The following is a 24,334-nucleotide window of genomic DNA, read 5'->3' as shown; positions in this document are numbered from 1 at the left end:
CATTCTTTTCACTATGTCTTAGAGCACGAACGTTTAGAAACCACGTCTTCATACATTTTTAAAATTTTAGCTGTATATTCTCACCCCCACCCCAACACACATTAAAATGACTTTCCTGTTCACCTAATTCTTTTATTTGGACACCAATCATCTCAGAATAAGTTGTCAGTCCTCCGTGGGTCTACTTCTCCACCCTGTTAAATCCTAGAAACCTGACTTCATTCTCTTTTCTTTACAGAGACTGCTCTCTTTAAAATCATCAGTGGTGGGGCACCTGGGTGGCTCAGTCAGTTAAGCGTCTGCCTTCAGCTCAGATCATGATCCCAGGGTCCTAGGATCGAGCCCCACATCCTGCTTCCTGATCCGCAGGAAGTCTGCTTCCCCCTTTCCCACTGCCCCTGCTTGTGTTCCCTCTCTCACTGTGTCTCTCTCTGTCAAATAAATAAATAAAATCTTTTAAAAAATAAAATAAAATCATCAGTGCTCATTCTAATGGTCATTTCTTCATCACCCTTGACTTCCGGGAAGCATTTGGTATTTTCAACAGCCTTCTACTAACTTCCAGCAGACTTCTCCTTTTTCAACTTCCATGATTGTGTTTATCCCCTGATTGTACTTCTCTAGTTCCTGTGGTACCATTTCACAGAGACCCAACCCTTAGAATTTGTCCTCACTCTTTCTTACCTTTCCTATACAAGGAGTCAACAGGACAAGTTTATTTTGCACTGGCAGTGTCTCCTTATCTGTCCTTGCATTTCTTTCTCACTGCTGCCTCCCCAGGCCAGATTTGCGGAACTGCCATCCTCCTCCTCTAGGCTCTCTTCAGCTAACATATGACACAGAGATAGGAGTTTGTCTTTCTCTAAACTTCAGTTCTTGTCTCAGTGAAAATACACCGTAGGTCTCAAATGTCAATTTAATAAAGTGCAAACATCTAATCCAGCAGTGAAATGCCCAGAGCAGATGTGGCAAACCAGAACCTTCCATCTTCCTTACCCTCTTATGCACAGTCCCTTGTAGCTAGCAGGAGATCGATATTTACTTACGTAAGTTAATCAGTTGAAATGAGGTACTTAAATGAAGGCTGACCAAACACTTCAGTTGATAACCTGCTCGCAATAGAGCAGACAATAATCAGTATGATGGGAATCCTCCTTTGTGTTTAATTCGTTTGTAGGTAATGCCAATTCATGGAGGATCCCCTTTGCACAATTTGATACCCTTCATGCCCCAAACAACTTCCTTCTTTTGTATTCTACTTTTTACTCTTTCCCATTAGCAGAGATAAAGTGTTCTGTATGTGTCCTACAATCCAAGATCTGCGATGAATCATCCCAGCTTCATGACCTAATTTCCAAAGTAGTCTGTGAACTCAAGAAAACAGAGACTGGGATACGTGGCTCAGGAGGGGAATTTGAGGACAAGAGAGGAGGGCTGGGGCAGAAAAAGCAAGAGGAGAGGGATTCAGGATGACTGACTTTTTTCCTTCTGTTAGTAGACCTCATGCAGTGCTGGGGACCTAAGATGGACTCATTATTATTGTACTCATTAAAAGAACTTCGGGACGCCTGGGTGGCTCAGTTGGTTGGACGACTGCTTTCGGCTTGGGTCATGATCCCGGAGTCCCAGGATCGAGTCCCGCATCGGGCTCCCAGCTCCACGGGGAGTCTGCTTCTCCCTCTGACCTTCTCCTCGCTCATGCTCTCTCTCACTGCCTCTCTTTCAAATAAATAAATAAAATCTTTAAAAAAAAAAAAAAAAAAGAACTTCCTTGGGGTGTCTGGGTGGCTCAGTTGGTTAAGCATCTACCTTAGGCTTGGTTTGTGATCTCGGGGTCCTGGGATAGAGCTCTGCATGGGGCTCCCTGCTCAGCAGGGAATCTGCTTCTCCCTCTCCCACTGCCCCTTCCCCTTGTTCACGCCCCCCTCAAAGATAAATGAAGTTTTTAAAAAATTAAAAATAAAAGAACTTACTTGGCTTCAGACTCCCTGCTAACTTGGTATTAACTAAAAGTGCACCGTAGTTTCCCATCTGCAATAAAAGGATGAGCCCACGCTCCTTTGTTTCAAGATGAAATGAGCCAGTGCAAGTGAAAAAACTTTGCAGTTTCCAGAGTGCTATATACCCATGTAAGACAAAGCCTTGGGAGGCATTTGTGCTGTTGCCCCTCGTCTCTGCCTCTTTGGAACAATTGAGTGTTTAAAATGCTGTAGCCTTTTTCTCTTTAACCTTTAGATAAGAGGCAATCTAAATAATAACAATGGATCTCCCCGCCCCTCCCCCCATTGACTCAATGAAGCTATTTTAAAGAAAAGAAACCATAAACATTTACAATTCCTCCCCCAAATTGGCTCATTGCCAAAAAATTATTCCTAATAGCCAGGACTGAAACCACCTAAGACATCAATCCTGAGGAACCCAAGAGCCTGGTGTCATGGCCTGGTTTTCACCTGGGTTTTAGGATATCAAATTCTTAAGCCCCTCTTCTTTCACTGTCAGATCCTTTTCTCAGTCCTCTGATTCCCAGAGCTGCTCTTTGGTGAGTGGCCCCCCACTGACAAGCTCCCCATGGGAACTTTCTTTTCCTTGGCTTCTGTGGTTCAGCTCCAGCCTTGGGCACCTCCAGCCCTCTGGCCCCTCCTTTATCCTTGTCTTGAATCCATTCTGGCCATTTAAATGTGGATGACCCTTAGCACCTGTTCTTAGCATTCAAGTATGCTTACTCAATGTAAGGAGGTACAGAGATGAACCAGACCTGCCACCGTCCTTCAGAAAACTTCAGTCTAGAGCGGAAAATAGGGCATTTAAAAATAGTTATTACATGAGAGAGAAAGTGTCCAGCTTAAGAGAAACATTGACAAGCATACTGCTTTAGTTCAGAACAGAGAGAGTTTGCTTCCATCTGAGGGAATAAAGGAGGTGGCATTTGGACCTGGCCTTTAGATCATGAAGAGTGTTATGCCTAGGAATATGTGTAATTCCAAGTAAGAAAAACAGAAGCCATTGTCCCTCCATTCCAGCCTCCTCCAGAACAAGATACTCTTCTCCCCGTGTTCCCTTACCTATTAATGGCACCAATAACCTCGCAGCCACCCGGAGGTACAAATGAGTCCTTTCATTCCTTAGCCCCGGTCATCCAATCAGTTGCTGAATCCTAGAGGTCTCACTTCTGTGATAAGCTTTGCTTTATCCCTTCCTCCTTGTTTTTTAGTGCTAACTTAATCTCTGCTTCAGTCGCTTTCACATAGAGTATTTAAATAGCCATACAATTGGTTTTCCCATTTCTAATGCCTTTTCCCACTTCTATCAGATTACTCATTTTACAACACAGTTCTGTTCATGCCACTACTTTATTTGGGGGAGAGGGAAATCAGCCTTTAAGCTCACATTCCAGAGCTCCCACTCTCTCGTCCCATCCAGTCTTTCCAACAGATTTGCTTGGCTCTCCGTCCCTCTGCCACCCCACCACAGATGATCTTTGGCTCTTCTGTGAGCTCCTCCAGAGTTGTGTGTTAGGTGTAGATAATTGTCTACCTAGGATGATGGTTACTTTTGACATTTTATTACCTTTGTATCCTCTGGAGTGCTTAATGTAGAATTTTATACTTGGTAGGCACGACAGAAAAATGGGCTGAATAAAATCAATGATAATTGTTTAATAAACATATTGAGTACATACTGTCTGAGCCTCCATGTACTGCCTGGGTATCAGTGAAATACACCTTTGTGTTCATTGGTATAGGTATAATTTTTAAAAAAAGAAAGAGAAAAGAAATCCTAAAAGTGATAATAGGTCCATGGAAGGAGTTAGTACATCTACTTCATAGACTGTTGTGGAGAAGTAATTCATGACATCATATGCTGGTTTTGTGTGTGTGTGTGTGTGTGTGTGTGTGTGTGAAGACAAAGTCTTAGTTTCATCAGAATTATAGGCTATTTATATCTAGAAGGCACTGAGAATTGTGTAACTAATCAAGTTTCTCTTTTTATTTCCTTCTAGAAAGTTTAAAGCCCCTTTGGCCTTCCCCTCACCCCAGCAAAGGTACAGGTTGCTATGGTATGTCTTTTTGTATTAGTCTTGTCCCCTATACCGTTTAAGGCCCCATCTTATCTTCCTTCTTTCTTACCTGATTTTAATTTGTTTTTAATTGTGTTTTATCCATATAAGCCTCCCACATTTAAATAGCTATTGAAAGTGTTCATACTATTTTGAATGATCATGTAACAAAAAATAGGACAAAAGTACTTTCAGAGCCAGAATTTTAGGATCTTGCATTTTAAAAAATACATCATTCATTTTTATGAATTCCTTCTACTGTTTCTTTAACTTACTTACCCCACCCTTATCAGCAACCCACCAAAAAGTCCCAGGTAGTAGATTTCTTTTCTTTTCTTTTTTTTTTTTTTTTTTTGGTAACAGTACAATAATACTTGTCATAGAATAACTGCTTTTATAAACCTATAAATAAGTTTGGTCATAATATGGTCCAATAAGGGCACCTGATTGGTTCAGTCAGTAAAATGACTGCTTTTGGCTCAGGTCATCATCCCGGAGTCCTGGGATCGAGCCCCACATTGGGCTTCCTGCTCAGTAGAGAGCCTGCCTCTCCCTCTGCCTGCTCCTCCCCTTGCTTGTGCACTTTTTTCCTCTCTCTCTGTTTCTCTATCTCAAATAAATATACAAAACCTTAAAAAATAATAATAATAATGTGCCCCAATATTCTCATACTCTAGCTATGAAGCTCTAGTTGCAGAGGGTTAAATGATTTGTTTGCTCATTAAATGTGGGGAAATGGAAGTAGAATAGAGGTCTCTCAAGTCTTCCCACACTGATTGAAGTCACTGAGCATAACATCTGTGTATTATTGTGCCTGCGGACAACACATTTTTAACAGGAACGCTAAATATATTAGTTTTATAAAATATACAACTAATGGAGAAGTCACATAACTGACAAGTCTCACTTTCTTTATGGCTCCCCCACCCCCACTTTCTTTCCAACTCTTTTTTCCGATCAATTCTTTGCCACACCCTATATTTTTCCGGATAAAATTGGAAACTCATAAAACGATTTTTGGTATAGGTTTCCTAGAGTATATAAATCAAAATATTACTACAAAGGTGGAATGATTAGATCCATTTACCATTGTTACCAAATTTCAGGAATCAAGAGAGTCTTTTTACTAATGATGTTACATGTAGAAGTTGGATATTAATTCAGCAGCAAGTTGCAACTGGCAAATAAGAACAAACCAGAACTGTTATGTGTGTATATAACACTGTTTTTTAACTTAAAATTTATATTATTTTTTAGGTCAAGCTTGACTTGAATTTACAGTTTTATTTTTAGTATCAAAACATAACTCAAAGATGTTTACGTTTGGTAATGTGACTCCTTTATCAATCTTATATAAATGTTAACAATATTTATTTAATATGTTACTGAACTATAGTTTATAACTTAATTATATTTTATGATTTAATGCTATTACTTATCTATATATATTATATATAATATATATATATTAAATCACAAAACAATGCTAATACATTTTGAACACATTGCTGTGATTCTTAACTTAAAAAACTATCAAAATGAAAATAAAGCATGATACATGTACAACACACAAGGACAGGTAATGTAAATTGAAGACACAACTGTTCATGGCTTTAGCAACCCACTGCCAACAACTGAAAATATGTAATTTGTACCTTTGACATCAGAGTATTTAAAAATATTTTTAATAAGTGTTTTTTCATGAAACTTCATAACTTACAACATATAATCTTTAATCACTCTTTGTGCTATCATTTAAGTTCTCCCTGAGAAAAATATCAAACTTCAAGCTAATTTGAGGAGCCTCCATATTTTATGTTTGTGTCAATCCTCAGATGAATATGTAAAATTAAAAAGTAGTTTTCCATTTCCAAAGAGCAAACATCACAGCTCATCAAGACTTACACTCATTTCACAAATTAAACCCACCACGCATTGTTTATGCCTTTAGTTCAATGTGCAAACAATGCCTCATTGAGGGTTGTATTTCAAAACAAGTAAAAACTGGCTTTAGTTCCTTTTTCATGTCATTGTAGCTTTGAAGTGTATGCTTATGTGAAATAGCTTCTCATGGTCATCAGCGGTCTGTATACTATGGGTAACTAGCTAGATTAACTCCTAGCTTAGTTTTACCGCTTATTAGGGAGCCTACGAACTGTACCTTGGTGCCATTCTTGATCAAACATAAAAGAAAATGTTTTGTTTCTTCAATTTTGCAATCTGTATTTCATTTAGATCCCTCAAATCATTAAACAGCATATCTGTTATTTTAATGTCATTAGCATTTCTGTTAAAGTAGTGATGATGAATAATTTTTCATATTAAAACTCATAAAGTATTACTCAACTCAGTAGCTATGGAATTATACTTTCAAAAATGGTATACCAGTTTAAAAATGAATGTCTGTGGCTCTTTCCTTGTTTGTTTGTCTTTTTTTAAAAGATTTTATTTCCTTATCTGTCAGAGAGAGAGCAAAGGCAGGCAGAGTGGCAGGCAGAGGCAGAAGCAGGCTCCCTGCCGAACAAGGAGCCTAATGTGGGACTCGACCCCAAGACCCTGAGATCATGACCAGAGCTGAAGGCAGCCGCTTAACTGACTGAGCCACCCAAGCATCCGTCTTTTCTTGTTTTTAAAATTTATGTAATAACCTAAGATTTGAGATAGCTTACAAAAAAAGTCATTTTTGCCTATTAACATGACCCCAAAAATCCAGGTATTAATAACTCATTATTATATATGAGTTAGTCTACACTTTAATTAAAAAAACCCTTTCTTGCAAAGACTGTTCCCTCTTTTAAAATATTCTTAAATGCTTTTTCATAACTTCATGACTTGATGAAGTTCTATTAAGAGGCCTCTAGAATTTTCTTGTGAAGAAACTGAGGAGCCCAATCATTTTATAAAATGAAGAAAAGAACACAGAACTCAACCAGAGTTGGTACAGATCGCCTTTTCTATAGACTTTCCCAAATCCCATCAGATTTATCATGGAGTGTAGCCACCAAAACTGCAATCCCATTCCCGCCAATGCAGATGAACCATAATTTTGGGCAAAGGTAAAACAACCATTTCTCTTGCATTTCTAATATATTTCTAAACAATATCAAGAATATAACAAAATACTTTGTGATAATTTCACCAGGATTTGGGCCTGTTTCTTAAAAAATAATCTGATTATAATAGTTATCTCTCTGGGTCTGTAAACTATAATATAGAAGTCATCATCTCAAAGTATTGGTAGTGGTACTTCTTTCTAAGACAATTGCCTTGCAGTTGACATCCTGAAATTCACCTCCATAAACTCTTCAGGCACACAGCCTTAAAACATCCATCTGAATGTTTACTTGAAATTTTACAAACAGGAATGGATTAGTATCATCTAAAAGATGATATATTTAACTGAAAATTTCTCCCTCTAGATCATCTTCAAAAATATTATATGTCTCTTCTCTATTTAGTACCCTGTTTGATACTAAACCTCAAAAGTGCCATTTATCCTATTCAGTTTTCTAGCTGAAAGTCAGTTTTTCACTATGTCAAAATAAAACCTATTATTTGTAATGAAACCTTTGATATAGAAACAATTTAGTTCCTAAAACAAATAAAACATGAAAACAGTAATAAAAAGGGTATTTTTCCAAAATAACTCATATTTCAACATGTATAATCCTACCAATAATTTTATATGCTATTTATGTCATTTTTGCTTGTGTAATTAGAAACTAGATTCATCAGTCTACTACAGAGTAGAGTGTCCCTTCTGGAAACTTGAATATTTGGGAATCCTGTTGGAAATCTGGATATCCAGTGCCTTATCTCTTTGTTCTGATAGATCATGTATTGTGCCTGACAAATTATACAATTTCATTATTAAGTTCCTTTAAATCTCTCTAATCAGTTTGATATGGTCCTGATAACTTATTCTAAAGGGCGAACATCAAGGGAAGAATGAGTTAGACAAGAGGTTGCCTAACTAGTAGGAAGTAGAGGGGAAGGAGGTAAGGTTAGATAAGGGAGTTATGTATTGATTCAAGTTGCTGTCATAATTAAGGGTATCTGCTTCCCACTCGCAGCAAGAATTCCTTTGACATCATCCATAACGGATAGTCTCATAGTATCATTTTAGGACCTAGCAAATAGTAGGTACCTATAAATGTTTGTTGAATAAGTAAATTAATCCAATCTTGAATTTAGAGCTTAATACTAATGATATATATATATATACACACACATATATATATCCCTAAAAATATATATATAGGTTTATATATATATATAAATATATATACACATATGTGTGTGTATGTATATATTATATATACACATATATATTATATATAAATTATATATATACACACATATACACTCATATTATATATATAAATAAGGTATAGATATAAATAAGGTGTAGATATATAATATATATAATAAATATTATGTAATATTATATATAACTTATAAATAAATTAAATATATAATAAATATAATATATATAGATAGATAAGGGGTGTGTGTGCGTATGTGTATACCTTATAAATGTTTCTCTAAAACCACCTTTCCTGAGATTTTGGGCAGTTATGGCTGTGTGAGTTTTTTTTTTTTTAAAGATTTTATTTATTTGACAGACAGAGATCACGAGTAGGCAGAGAGGCAGGCAGAGAGAGAGGAGGAAGCAGGCTCCCTGCTGAGCAGAAAGCCCAATGCGGGGCTCGATCCCAGGACCCTGAGATCATGACCTGAGCTGAAAGCAGAGGCTTAACCCACTGAGCCACTCAGGTGCCCCAGGCTGCGTGAGTTTTGAGAATTCTACATCACAGGACAAGAACATTGTTTTGTTATATTTCAATCTGAAAGGCAATGTATCTTGTTCTCGCTTTCTCTCTCTTAAACTCTCTCTCTCTCTCTCTCTAGCTCTTCTGTTACTTTATTTTTTTTATTTTTAAATTTTATTTATTTCTTTGACAGAGACAGATCACAAGTAGGCAGAGAGGCAGGCAGAGAAAGGAGGAAGCAGGCTCCCCGCTGAGCAGAGAGCCCGATGCGGGACTTGATCCCAGGACCCTGAGATCCTGACCTGAGCCGAAGGCTGAGGCTTTAAACCACTGAGCCACCCAGGCACCCTCTTCTGTTACTTTAAAGCAAGTTTTAAACTTAAGTAATATCCCTTAATTGATATCACATAGATAATGAGAAAACAAGGGCCAGGATGATTGTGGAAGACACAAAAAATAGTCAAAGCCTTAATGATACTTCCAGTTTTGCATTCAAGCATACTATTTTGAATGTGTTGATTTGGCAAAGAATGACCTTTGGCTCTGAAGATCATTTTTCTTGTAATGTTAAATGAGTGTCAAGAAATTAATCCTCCCACCACGCTTATAGAAACAATAATAGTATGAGTTGGTTATGAGCTGCTTTGATAGGGTACTGTAAAGCCCTTTAGTCTTTAAAGAGTCGTGGCATTAGGTAACTCTAATTGTTGGTTTCAGATGTCAGGCTCCATCAGGAACACAGCTGGAGACTGATAGGTGTCACTTGGGAATTAGCATTTTGGATTACTTTGAAGTCAATTGGACTGAACATGAAAATTTTATAGTTAATGGCAGATTTCTTTTTAAGATATATTTAAGTAAAGTATCGCTTAAACCAATTACATTAAAAACTATCCAGAATAAGAAACCTCAAAGGAAAATTCTTCTCAGTGGCAAAGTGTTAATCAAATAAACCAAGAAAACATTTTCCCCAAGCCCATAATTTCCATGCTTTGGGTTGTTCTCATTTGGATGTAGCCCATTTTAACTCTTTCATTTCATTCCTAAGGATCTTCCATTTTGACATGGTCATTTTTTAAAAGTCATAGAAATGGTAGCACACACAGGACCAGGGCAAGTGGTGTAATTGGTTAGGCACAGTAGGGAGCACTTTGGGAATTCCATCTGTGCCTGGCTGTGATCAATCCCTCGTGTTTCTATTGAGCCTCCCTAGACGATGCAATACCAACACCTCCTGGTCCTCAGAGTTGTCTTTTCTTATCCAGAGAGAAGTTAGGAGTGACTCATTTACTCTCCAACAGGTGCTAGAGGACAAGGGTATTTTCCCTCAATGATCAGAATGTTTCAATTCTGTTTCCTACTAGAAAATTTCCATAAATCAGTTTTCAGTTGAGTTGTGACTTACGGAAGAATCTTCATGCCCTTGAAGTCAAAATGAAAAACAATTTAATATCAGAGTCCATGGATTGCAAATCAAGGAGCGGGTAGGAGTCAATATGGGCCATACTACCTGTTGTGTACTGGTGTCAGCCAATGAACCCTTACTTTACAAAAAAGCAGAATAGAGAAAATTTTTTAGAATGATTTATCCAAAGTTCTTTCCACTGTGCTCAGCTTTTAACTCTTATTTCAGTACAAATAACCTCATATCAAGTCCAGACCAATCACTTCATGCTTTATTCCCTCAATTTTCTCATTCTTGGCATCTCCTAGAATATTATTAGACAGCGGCTTCAATTCTTTGCTTGAATTGCTGGAAAAATTGGTTCTGGACACTTCTTGTATTGTAGTGTCACTGGCACACATAGCAATCAGAATGACTGCATGTCATGACCCTTTTAGGGGACTCTCTGCCATCACAGGACATTTAGGTTCATCCCCTCACCCAGTTGTTGAGCCAGCAGCAAACAAATGAATTTGTGCTTCTTTCTAGAACTAGAGTATGATTAAATGCATCTCTGAGAGCTCTGTAAGAATGGAAGCTATCATAAACCCAGTCACAGAGTCAGAGAATGAAATGTATTTTAAGGTGTCTATTAACAAGTGGGATATGCTCTTCCGAACAATGGGTTGTCAGACTTTATAGCTTTCTGCATCATGCTGTGTTTTATGCCTGAGCTTTTCCTTTGGACGCATAGACCAGAAATCATAGCAGAAGAAAAACTGCACAGGAATCCAGAGTCCTGGGTACCAGGGGCATGTCTGCCTCTGTTTGTTGACCATTTAACCTCTCTGCTCAGTTTCCTAATCTGCAGAAAAAGGGGATCCAGCTCAATGGTTATCCCTAAAAGCTTCTTCAGCTGGAGCATTCATTCTGCTGCTCCTCCTGCCTTGTTTGCCAGCCAATGAATAAGCATTTAATTGTTGCCTAATATGTACGTAGGTTGGATGAATTTCTTAGTGACTAAATAAATCTGTTTCCCAACTGAGGCCAGGTCTATAAATGGTAAGTAAATTAAACCAATAGCATAAGGACTGCTCTACTCATATTTCTGCAGATTTTCTGTTAAGAGTAACTGAGGGTCAGGGAGCAACTGCGTACATGGGTCTGGCTGCTAATTTAGCATCAGAGGACCTGTGTTAATCCAGGATAATTACTTTCCAGGTCCAGCTTATCATGGGTGTGTGAATATGGCCGTTATTCAGATGGTGTCCTGTAACAACTTTCAAGTGATGGGAGGAGGGGAAGAAGTGAGTCATGTTAGTAGACATAATTACACATAGTGAAAAAAAGTACTGGGAAAATTCAATTAAACCCACACATATATATACACATAAGGGGATGTGTTTAATTAGGATTAGGGTTGCCTACAGGGCTATATAGTCATTACATCGTCTTGACTGTGATAGCAAAGTGGGTCATACTTTAATTGTGTCACACAGTAAAAATGTTTTGATATGGGCTAGGGAGATACAGTGTTTGAATGGCTGGAGAAGTAGAGGTCTGTGCAAAATGTCACAGTAGAGATAAATTGGAACCAGAATGGGTCAAGAGGGGAGCCTCAGACCCCAAGGGAAGAAAGCCAACAAAAGGAGAAACAGGAGAATAACAAAAGATTTGCTTAGTCAACTTCTTGCTCTATTTAAAGTCTATTGCTGGTTTATGTTTACCTCTTGGTTATTTTTGATAATATGATGCTTCTGATTCTTAGCACTAAGAACATTATCTTTACACTTATATGACTGTGGAACTTCTGTGAGGTCAAGTTTTCTTGTTAATTCTGTGTACTTATAAAATAGAATAGCCACAGGTAAATTGATTTCTCCAAATCTAACGTAGGGATAAAAAGTCACTTTTCCTAATCTCTGATTCTACAAAGCTCAATGACTAAAGGACAGGTAGGGGAAAAAGAATCACTACCAAAATACCAACAAGGTTAGAACTACTACAGAGAAATATACATTAAAGACTTATGTAGTAATCTTTAGGTTCTAAAGATGTTTTATGTGGATAATCTCCCTTAATCTTGACAACTATAAAAGGTAGCTACTATTTTTAGCCCATTCTACAGATGAGAAAATGAAGGGTTGGAGAGGTCAAGTCACTTAGTCAAGCTCACTCTGCTAAGCAAGGAGCATAGCGTTGACTCAAATCTAGGTTAATGAGGCTATGGAAATGAAGGTTTAAACAACTCTGGCAGATAGCTCACTGTAGTCGAAGGGTGTTGGTTGGCACATAACATTGGTGAAAAGAAAACGAAGAGACCAAAACGAGAACAGAAGATAGTTACCCACTGTGACATTTGTGGAATCATAATAATATATTCTAAAAAAAACCTAAATAAATAATTTAAAAATTTTTTAAAAATTGCTGAACTGCAATTGCCAGTAACCAGCATTTGTGTGTAACTTTTCAAGCAGACTGATGGGCTAAACGTTATACAAGTTAAATTAAACAAACATTGCCAAACCTGGGAACTTATAATAGACTTGTGACTAAGTCAGAAATTTCAGAGAAATTGGAAAATACAGCTGACAGTATCAGTAATTCAGCATTATTGTTATTCTCTGCATTGCTGCTTGTGTTCTCTTAGGAGGAGCGCTGACGGAAAAATTCTCCAGGCTGGTTCAAATACTGTGGGCTAGTTAATTCTGGGTGTCTTTCCGTGATGCTGTCCTTTTGGTTACTGTGACCACATGTGTGGGATAACACTACCGCAGTGGCATCCGTGGCCGAGAGATACACAGCTAAGGCTAAGATGTTTATTCCATCCCACCCTCACTTGTTCTCATTCTCTGCAATTTTCCCCATTGGGGTTTTGATATTTGATGTCAACTCAGCAGAATATTGACTTCAAACTGGGTTTTTCTCAGCCCCAACTTAAGATGAAAAATAACATAAATTGTAACTTGAATGGTAAATGTCATACATTTTCTTAGGTAGGTTGTTGTTTCAAATGGTTACGTGGCTAAAGACAAGAGCTGTATTTCTGTGTTACCTAGAAAGTTACACTCAAGCACTGAGACAAATAGAAACAATGCAGTGTATAAGCATCTTGCCCATGCTTTCTACATACACTTCCCTTATATCCATGCTCCAATGATTAGAACTCCTTTCTCAAATACAATTTTTTTCTATAAATCAGCAAGAAAAAGACAATCATTGAAAACCAGAAAGAAGTCCTTAATATCCTTCACAAGAGATGGTATAGAGAAAAACCAATAAATACCTGAGAAGATGCTCAATGTCATTATCACGAACATAATGCAAATTAAAATCATGGTGAGACCTTATTATAGAGTCACAGAAGAATAATGAAAAGGAAAAAGCAAACGATAACAAGGGTTGGGGAAGATTTGGGGGAAAAAAACACACTCTGCTATAGAGAGTATAATCTTGGCTAACCATTTTGATAATCTTTTTAGGAGTCTCTACTAAAGCTGAACATATGTGTACTCTATGACCCAGCAATTCCACCCCTAGTAGATATCCACCAGAAACACAAAGTTATGTCCACCAAAAAATAAATAAATAAATAAATAAACATGTGAAGAATATTCATAGCAGTATTCGTAATCTCCAAACTGGACACGACCCCAAATGCCAGCCACCATCAACAATAGAATGAATAAATTGTGGTGCCTTCACACAATAGAGTTATACATACAATGGAAATGATTCACAAACACAGGCAACAGTACACAGGAAGTTCATAGGCATAATGTTGAGGGAAAGAAGCCAGACACAAAAGAGTACATACGGTATGATTCGATTCAAGTAGAATACAAAATGCACAATATTGATGCCAATATTTATTGGAAGTGGAATAGAGCAGATGTGGGGTTATAGTGCTTGGTAAAGGGGTTTGGGGCTGTTGGTGATGTTCTATTTCTTGATCTGGGTACTTGTTACATGGTGTGTTCGCCTTCATTGAGTTGCACCCTTATGACTAGTGTATTTTTTCTGAATTTGTGTTATTTCATATTTTTCAAAAAGAGATGAAGGAAGACCTGTGCTATAATACATTAATCTAATTATCATAGCAGTAAGGTTGCATTTATCAGATTAGTTAATAATCTCCTTGAAAAGCAGACAGTAGAGACTCGACAGGATGAAACCGAGGTCAAGAAAGTTTTGGTAGGGATGGGAAGGTAGCAGAGAATCTGAAAGAGTTATGAGTACAGTAGGCACAGATGGAGAGTTAGTGTGGGTCCAGCTGCCTTTGGGAGGCAGCTGTGGATACCTCAAATGGCCTGGATCAGGGCAGATGTAAGCAGGCAACAGAAGAGAAAAAGAAATTCTGGAATATAAAATGGAAAGATGGAGGGTAGGACCTGAAAACAAACTTCTCTTATTTCACATTTGCCTGGGGTTAGACCTAATCAAAAATAATGTTGATGTTATTCCAAGTGACATAGAATTTAATTAAACTTTCCCTAATAATTCAGAACAGTATAGTTTTCTCCCTGCAAGCCTTGGTGGTCTTATACAGTATTTCATTCTTAGTTCTTCATTTACAATTCACTAGAAGAAAGCTGAAAACGGGGGTAAGGAAGTGGGATTAAACCCACATAGAACATTCATTCTGCACGGATTTCAGCGGTAAAGATTTACCAATAAGATCATGTGATAGTATGCATGAATTACAATTCAGAATCATCCCAATACTAAATACAAGGGTTTCAATTAATAACGTTATTTCAAAGATAAATTTTACTTAGGGAAAATAATTTTCTGTGTTCATTCATTCACTTATTCTGTAAATAACTGATGAATTCTCATCATATGCCATTATTTGTTACTTCTCTTCAAATCTATAAGAACACGTACTATAGAAACAGTCCCGAATATAAATGCCTCAAAGATTTTGAAATTGTGACCAAAGAATAAATAATAAGAATTGGAAATAAAAGAGATGGCGTGTACCCCAAATAGAATGTGTTCTTTAGAAATCCTGCTGATAAGTTAAAAAACATGGTAGAGAATTGAGAAATAAATAAAAGAGTATAAAATATCCTGCACTTGAAATTCTATTGAATGTTTCTAATGCCAGTTTAAAATGTTAACTTTCCCCTGTATGTTTAACAGTATTACCATGTGAATACTGAGCCCTTGTAATGGAATACTTATGTTGTTTATTTTTGTCTACATGTTGAAATGACACTATTTCTAAGGGGAGAACATGTATTAAAGAAGCCACTTGTTTTCATTTTATTTTCTGGGACCTATTACTCTCTTGGGTTGCAATAAAGACCACCATTCCCACAGTAGTTTTCAGTCTCGGGGGATTGCTTTCTTTCTTTCAGTCAAGGATAGCAAAGATGGCCTCAAACCAAAATCTACAAAGTCAACTGGCCTTATTCAACTTTTTTCCTTTCTGAATGATCGGTTCCTCTTGGCAGTGAAAACTTTGCTTTTGTCTTTCAACAAAATTTTGCTTAATCTCCATTGGGTTTCAATCCTATGATTCCTTTTTCCTTCCTACAGCCAGTTTCCTCAGTTTTAAAAGAAGATACCTGGCTCCTCATTGTTTGAAATACAACACATGTCCTTAAATCAACAGACTGTTTTGAATTTGGGAAGTAAAGTCTAATCAGCTGGTGTGTGTTTATGAACTTCTTATTACTTAGGAAAGGGCTGTTACGCCTTTCCTAGGCTTACCTGGCCCTGAGTCTTAACATTCTTCTGGAACACTCCTGACCCCAGAAAACTCTATAGGTATCTGCAGTTGCAATTAATGGAGCTCTGGAACAGAGTTCTAAGTGAGATGTAAAATTATTCTTTGAAAATCATACATTTTGGATTCTGGTTTTCAAGGCATTTTTTTTCCTTTTGAGACTTGTCTTAACCTTCCTCACAAGGTAACCCTTATCTTCTCCATCACAAATCACAGAGGGCTCATAGATAAATAATTCCAGTGCTAATTGAATGCTGAAATTCTGCCTCGTGACACTTTGTGTGATGTTACATGAATACCGTAGGGGAATAATACTGTGTAAATCTATATTCATGAAGAGAACTTGGTGCCACTTATATCTATATCCAGTGCCTTCAGAAAGTTACTTAACCCTTGTGTTTTTTTTATCAATAAAATTAAAATAATTCTTCATTATGTTATTTGGACAGTGCTTCAAATGATTGAAATATTAATGGGAAAATCATGCAAAATTAACATTTTCCAAGAATTTTCTCTTTCCCTGAAATTTGGTAATGTAAACGTTGTTGTTATTGTTGTTGTTGTTGTTTAAGAATTACAGAATTGATAAGGAGCTTAAAATTTCCCTAACTCACAGATGGACAAAACAGATTTGAGAAAATCTGCCACTTTTGATGTCACCAAGAACTCAATCAGGTACTTATTAATCATTGTTCCCCCAAAGGAGATATTCCTCACATATTCTAGGATGAACAACAATTCTGGATTTCCAAAATGGCACAACTGAACACAGAAATTGATAAACATGCAGATTAGCCTACATCAGAGGTAGTTCTAGTAATTACAGCTTCTTCCTCTTACTATTAAAGAACAAAAGGAAAGCAGTCACGAAATATATTAAAGACTGTATTTACCAATTCAAATAGAATAGAACACAACATGCAAGTAATTTATCATTCAAGAAATGTTTACAATAACCAGGCTCTGGCTTCAGTGTACTAGGGGCAGGAGGTGGGGGATGGAATATGAGCTTTATGGGGACGCCTGCTAATATCCCTAAAGCCTCGGTTATCTCATCTAAAAAATGGAGTTGGGGTCCCTGGGTCACTTAGTTGGTTAAGCATCTGCTTTTGGCTTAGGTCATGATCCTGAGGTCCTAGGATCCAGACCCTCCTCCCCCATTGAGCTCCCTGCTCAGCAGGGAGTCTGCTTCTCCCTCTGTCTGCCATCTGCCCCTCCCCTACTCCTCCTCTCTCTTGCTCTCTCTCCCTCAGATAAATAAATAAAATCTTTTTTCAAAAATAAATAAATAAAAAATTGAGTCACTATGATACCTATCTCATGAATTACATGAGATAATGGGGATTAAACAAATTAATTCCAGTAAATTATTTAGCACAATACCTGGAATATAGTTGACACTCAGTAAATATGAACTATTTTTATAACTGTCGTTAGTATCATTTTACATACAGAGGATTATTGTTATTCATGATAGTTATGTTCTAAAAAGTCCCTTTAAACATTTAATTAACAAATACTGAATCGTTATCCCTAGGGAAAATACAGGGTTAGGCTTCTACAAACCTGGTCACAATATTCTCATCCACTGAACAGTATATAACACAATTTTATGTGTGCTTCCTTTTGAAGACACCTTCTTCAATATGTATTATTGATTCATTATTATTGAACTCAGCCAACAACACTATAACTCATGCCTCCACACAGCTTATCTAACTAAGTATGTATCTTCTCCATTAAGTCCCATCACAGCCTTCTTGCACTGAGAAACATTAGACAATACTTTAGTAATACAATTGACAGCCATTTTATATAGAGAAATCATCACCACAAAGCACAAAATGTGAAAAAAAAATCACAAGAAATAGACTGTGAAAAGAACAATTGTTCAGCTTCAACTGAGAGTTTAGACTTCTGGTGACTCAAATTTTTTGCTGCCGTGTGTACATGCATGTCTGCAAATCACTGCGAGAACACTGTGAGGACTGATTTTGGAGTTACAAATACATGTTAGCCGGTAGGTGAATTCACAAATACAGAATCCACAAAGAATGAGGAGCAACTGTATTGAGCATTTGAAAAACTAAAATAAATTCTATTTGCCTAGATAAGAGTTTCAGGAGGGAAGTGGCAGGACAAGAAGTTTGGAGATTTATACTCATGCCAGGAAAGGCAGAATCTGGTAAGCCCTGTTAAGAAGTTACTCCTTTTTCTAATAATTAGTCCTCATCACTAAAACTTTCAAATGAAAGAATATCATAATTAGATTTGTGTTTTATAAAGAGCACTGGCTTATAATGAACACTAGAATAGAAGCAACCCCAAGAATGGTGCCTCATACATGGAGCACACACAATATTTACTGAGTAAATTCCATATTCGCCAAATGCAATATAAAGATTAGTTTTGCTGGGGCCGAACATAAGGCATAAGGTAGGGAAACTTCAAGATGCTACTGCTATTCAGTGTTGAAGTCGAGGTTCTGGCTAGAGCAATTAGGGGGAAAAAAATGAAATAAAAGGCATTCAGATTGGAAAAGAAGTAAAACTATGTCTATTTGAAGATGACATGATAGTATACATAGAACTTCCTAAATATTTCACTAAAAACTATCATAATAACCAATTTCAGCAAGGTTTTAGGATACAAGATCGGTATACAAAACCAATTGTTTTTCTATACAATAGCAATGAGCAAACCAAAAATAAAATAAAGAAAAAAACATTATTTACAACAGAATAAAAAATAAAATGCTCAGGCATAAACTTAACCAAAAAGCACAAAATGTATACGCTGAAAAGTATAAAACTGTTAAAAAAAATTGAAGACTTGGGGCGCCTGGGTGGCTCAGTGGGTTAAAGCCTCTGCTTTCGGCTCAGGTCATGATCCCAGGGTCCTGGGATCGAGCCCCGCACCGGGCTCTCTGCTCAGCGGGGAGCCTGCTTCCTCCTCTCTCTCTGCCTGCTTCTCTGCCTGCTTCTCTGCCTACTTGTGATCTCTGTCTGTCAAATAAATAAATAAAATCTTTAAAAAAAAAAATTGAAGACTTAAATAAACCAAAAGACACCACATTCTTAGATTAAAGACAATATTGTTAAGATTGCAATCGTCCCCAAATTGATCTGCAGATTCAACATAATCCCTGTGAAAATTGTGGCTGTTTGTTGTTGTTGTTGAGATATTGACAAGCTGATGCTATAATTCATATGAAAATTATTTGACCCAGAATAGCCCAAACAATCTTGAGGAAGATCAAAGTTGGAGGACACACAGTTCTTGGTTTGAAAAGTTATTGTCAAGCTACAATAACCAAGACAGTGTGGTATTGGCATAAATACAGACATAAAGACCAAAGGAATAGAATTGAGAGTGCAGAAATAGACCCTAACATTTTTGGCTGGTTGATTTTCAACAAGAGTGCCAAGACATTTCAATGGGGAAAGAGTAGTCTTTTCAACAAGTTGCTGGGACAACTAGAAGCCTCATCCAAAAGAACAAATTTATAAGCCTCACTTGTGCCATAAACAAAAGTCAACTCAAAATTGATGAAAGATCCAAATGCAAGTTTTATATAACTACAAACTCTTAGAAGAAAAGAGGTATAAATCTTTCCGACAATGAATTTGTCAATGGCTTCTTATCTACGATGCCAAAAACTTAGATAACAGCAGCACCAACTAAAGATAAACTGGATATCAGCAAATTTAAAACTTTTGTGCTTCAAGTGATACCATCAAGAAAGTGAAAAGACTACACGTACAATGGGAGAAAATTTGCAAATTATATATCTGATAAAGGGCGTGCATCTAGAATATACACATAACAATTACAACTCAGTAACAAGACAACCCACCTAAAAATAGACAAAGGATCTGAATAAACGGTTATCCAAAGAAGATATACAAAAAGCCAATGAGCGGGGAGGAGTCAAGATGGCGGAGAAGTAGCAGGCTGAGACTACTTCAGGTAGCAGGAGATCAGCTAGATAGCTTATCTAAAGATTGCAAACACCTACAAAACCAACAGGAGATTGAAGAGAAGAACTGCAATTCTAGAAACAGAAAATCAACCACCTTCTGAAAGGTAGGACTGGCGGAGAAGTGAATCCAAAGCGACGGGAAGATAGACCACAGTGGGGAGGGGCCGGCTCCCGGCAAGCGGCGGAGCAACGGAGCACAAAATCGGGACTTTTAAAAGTCTGTTCCACTGAGGGACATTGCTCCAGAGGCTTAACCGGGGTGAAGCCCACACAGGGTCAGCGTGGCCTCAGGTCCCGCAGGATCACAGAAGGATCGGGGGTGTCTGAGTGTCGCAGAGCTTACAGGTATTAGAACCGGGAAGCCGGCTACGGAGACAGAGCCCAGGAGTGAGCTCTAAGCTCGGGGTTACCTTGAACCGGTCGCAGGCTCGGTCAGCTCGGAGCGCGGCCGGAGGCAGGGTGACGGGAGTAAATCGGCGTTGTTCTCTGAGGGCGCACTGAGGAGTGGGGCCCCGGGCTCTCGGCTCCTCCCGGCCGGAGACCGGGAGGCCGCCATCTTCATTCCCGTCCTCAGGAACTCTACGGAAAGCGCTCAGGGAAAAAAAGCTCCCGAAAGCAAACCCGAGCGGATTACTCAGACCCGCCCCGGGTAAGGGCGGTGCAACTCCGCCTGGGGCAATGACACTTGAGAATCACTACAACAGGCCCCTCCCCCAGAATATCAACAAGAAGCCCAGCCAGGACCAAGTTCACCTACGAGGGAGTGCAGTTTCAATACCAAGGAGAGCGGCGGAATTCCAGAGGAGAAAGCAAAGCACGGAACTCATGGCTTTCTCCCGATGATTCTTTAGCCTTGCAGTTAATTTAATTTTTTCTTCTTTTTCAATTTTTTTTCTCTTCTTCTGCTAAATTTTTTTAACGTTTACTCTTTTCTTTTTTAACGTTTTTTAACTAGTTTATCTAATATATATTTTTTTCCTTTTTATATTTTTTCTTTATTGGTTTTCTTTTTTTAATTGTTTTTTTTTTTTTTTCTTTCTGAACCTCTTTTATCCTCTTTCTCCCCGCTCACAATTTGGGATCTCTTCTGATTTGGCTAAAGCATATTTTCCTGGGGTTTTTGCCACCCTTCTGGTATTTTACTTGCTCCTTCATATACTCATATCTGGACAAAATGACAAGGCGGAAAAATTCACCACAAAAAAAGGAACAAGAGGCAGTACCAAAGGCTAGGGACCTAATCAATACAGACATTGGTAATATGTCAGATCTAGAGTTCAGAATGACGATTCTCAAGGTTCTAGCCGGGCTTGAAAAAGGCATGGAAGATATTAGAGAAACCCTCTCGGGAGATATAAAAGCCCTTTCTGGAGAAATAAAAGAACTAAAATCTAACCAAGTTGAAATAAAAAAAGCTATTAATGAGGTGCAATCAAAAATGGAGGCTCTCACTGCTAGGATAAATGAGGCAGAAGAAAGAATTAGCGATATGGAAGACCAAATGACAGAGAATAAAGAAGCTGAGCAAAAGAGGGACAAACAGCTACTGGACCATGAGGGGAGAATTCGAGAGATAAGTGACACCATAAGACGAAACAACATTAGAATAATTGGGATTCCAGAAGAAGAGGAAACAGAGAGGGGAGCAGAAGGTATATTGGAGAGAATTATTGGAGAGAATTTCCCCAATATGGCAAAGGGAACAAGCATCAAAATCCAGGAGATTCAGAGAACCCCCCTCAAAATCAATAAGAATAGGTCCACACCCCGTCACCTAATAGTAAAATTTACAAGTCTTAGTGACAAAGAGAAGATCCTGAAAGCAGCCCGGGAAAAGAAGTCTGTAACGTACAATGGTAAAAATATTAGATTGGCAGCAGACTTATCCACAGAGACCTGGCAGGCCAGAAAGAGCTGGCATGATATATTCAGAGTACTAAATGAGAAAAACATGCAGTTAAGAATACTATATCCAGCTAGGCTATCATTGAAAATAGAAGGAGAGATTAAAAGCTTCCAGGACAAACAAAAACTGAAAGAATTTGCAAACACCAAACCAGCTCTACAGGAAATATTGAAAGGGGTCCTCTAAGCAAAGAGAGACCCTAAAAGTAGTAGATCAGAAAGAAACAGAGACAATATACAATAACAGTCACCTTACAGGCAATACAATGGCACTAAATTCATATCTCTCAATACTTACCCTGAATGTTAATGGGCTAAATGCCCAAATCAAAAGACACAGGATATCAGAATGGATAAAAAAACAAAACCCATCTATATGTTGCCTACAAGAAACTCATCTTAAACCCCAAGACACCTCCAGATTTAAAGTGAGGGAGTGGAAAAGAATTTACCATGCTAATGGACATCAGAAGAAAGCAGGAGTGGCAATCCTTATATCAGATCAATTAGATTTTAAGCCAAAGACTATAATAAGAGATGAGGAAGGACACTATATCATACTCAAAGGAACTGTCCAACAAGAAGATCTAACAATTTTAAATATCTATGCCCCTAAAGTGGGAGCAGCCAACTATATGAACCAATTAATAACAAAATCAAAGAAACACATCGACAATAATACAATAATCGTAGGGGACTTTAACACTCCCCTCACTGAAATGGACAGATCATCCAAGCAAAAGATCAACAAGGAAATCAAGGCCTTAAATGACACACTGGACCAGATGGACATCACAGATATATTCAGAACACTTCATCCCAAAGCAACAGAATACACATTCTTCTCTAGTGCACATGGAACATTCTCCAGAATAGATCACATTCTCGGTCCTAAATCAGGTCTCAACCATTATCAAAAGATTGGAATCATTCCCTGCATATTTTCAGACCACAATGCTCTGAAGCTAGAACTCAATCACAAGAGGAAATTTGGAAAGAACCCAAATACATGGAGACTAAACAGCATCCTTCTAAAGAATGAATGGGTCAACCAGGAAATTAAAGAAGAATTGAAAAAATTCATGGAAACAAATGATAATGAAAACACAACGGTTCAGAATCTGTGGGACACGACAAAGGCAGTCCTGAGAGGAAAATATATAGCGGTACAAGCCTTTCTCAAGAAACAAGAAAGGTCTCAGGTACACAACCTAACCCTACACCTAAAGGAGTGGAGAAAAAACAAGAAAGAAAGCCTAAACCCAGCAGGAGAAGAGAAATCATGAAGATCAGAGCAAAAATCAATGAAATAGAAACCAAAAAAACAATAGAACAAATCAACGAAACTAGGAGCTGGTTCTTTGAAAGAATTAATAAGATTGATAAACCCCTGGCTAGACTTATCAAAAAGAAAAGAGAAAGGACCCAAATAAATAAAATCATGAATGAAAGAGGAGAGATCACAACGAACACCAAAGAAATACAGGCAATTATAAGAACATACTATGAGCAACTCTATGCCAACAAATTTGACAATCTGGAAGAAATGGATGCATTCCTAGAGACACATAAACTACCACAACTGAACCATGAAGAAATAGAAAGCCTGAACAGACCCATAACCAGTAAGGAGATTGAAACAGTCATCAAAAATCTCCAAACAAACAAAAGCCCAGGGCCAGATGGCTTCCCGGGGGAATTCTACCAAACATTTAAAGAAGAACTAATTCCTATTCTCCTGAAACTGTTCCAAAAAATAGAAATGGAAGGAAAACTTCCAAACTCATTTTATGAGGCCAGCATCACCTTGATCCCAAAACCAGACAAGGATCCCATCAAAAAAGAGAACTACAGACCAATATCCTTGATGAACACAGATGCAAAAATTCTCGCCAAAATACTAGCCAATAGGATTCAACAGTACATTAAAAGGATTATTCACCACAACCAAGTGGAATTTATTCCAGGGCTGTAAGTTTGGTTTAACATCCGCAAATCAATCAATGTGATACAACACATTAATAAAAGAAAGAACAAGAACCATATGATACTCTCCATAGATGCTGAAAAAGCATTTGACAAAGTACAGCATCCCTTCCTGATCAAAACTCTTCAAAGTGTAGGGATAGAGGGCACATACCTCAATATTATCAAAGCCATCTATGAAAAACCCACCGCAAATATCATTCTCAATGGAGAAAAACTGAAAGCTTTTCCGCTAAGGTCAGGAACACGGCAGGGATGTCCGTTATCACCACTGCTATTCAACATAGTACTAGAAGTCCTAGCCTCAGCAATCAGACAACAAAAGGAAATTAAAGGCATCCAAATTGGCAAAGAAGAAGTCAAACTATCACTCTTCGCAGATGATATGATACTATATGTGGAAAACCCAAAAGACTCCACTCCAAAACTGCTAGAACTTGTACAGGAATTCAGTAAAGTGTCAGGATATAAAATCAATGCACAGAAATCAGTTGCATTTCTCTACACCAACAAC

This window comes from Enhydra lutris, unplaced genomic scaffold, assembly GCF_002288905.1.
Source record: "Enhydra lutris kenyoni isolate GAN:26980312 unplaced genomic scaffold, ASM228890v2 scaffoldscaffold17, whole genome shotgun sequence".
Taxonomy (NCBI): domain Eukaryota; kingdom Metazoa; phylum Chordata; class Mammalia; order Carnivora; family Mustelidae; genus Enhydra; species Enhydra lutris.
Note: the sequence above shows the minus strand (reverse complement) of the source record.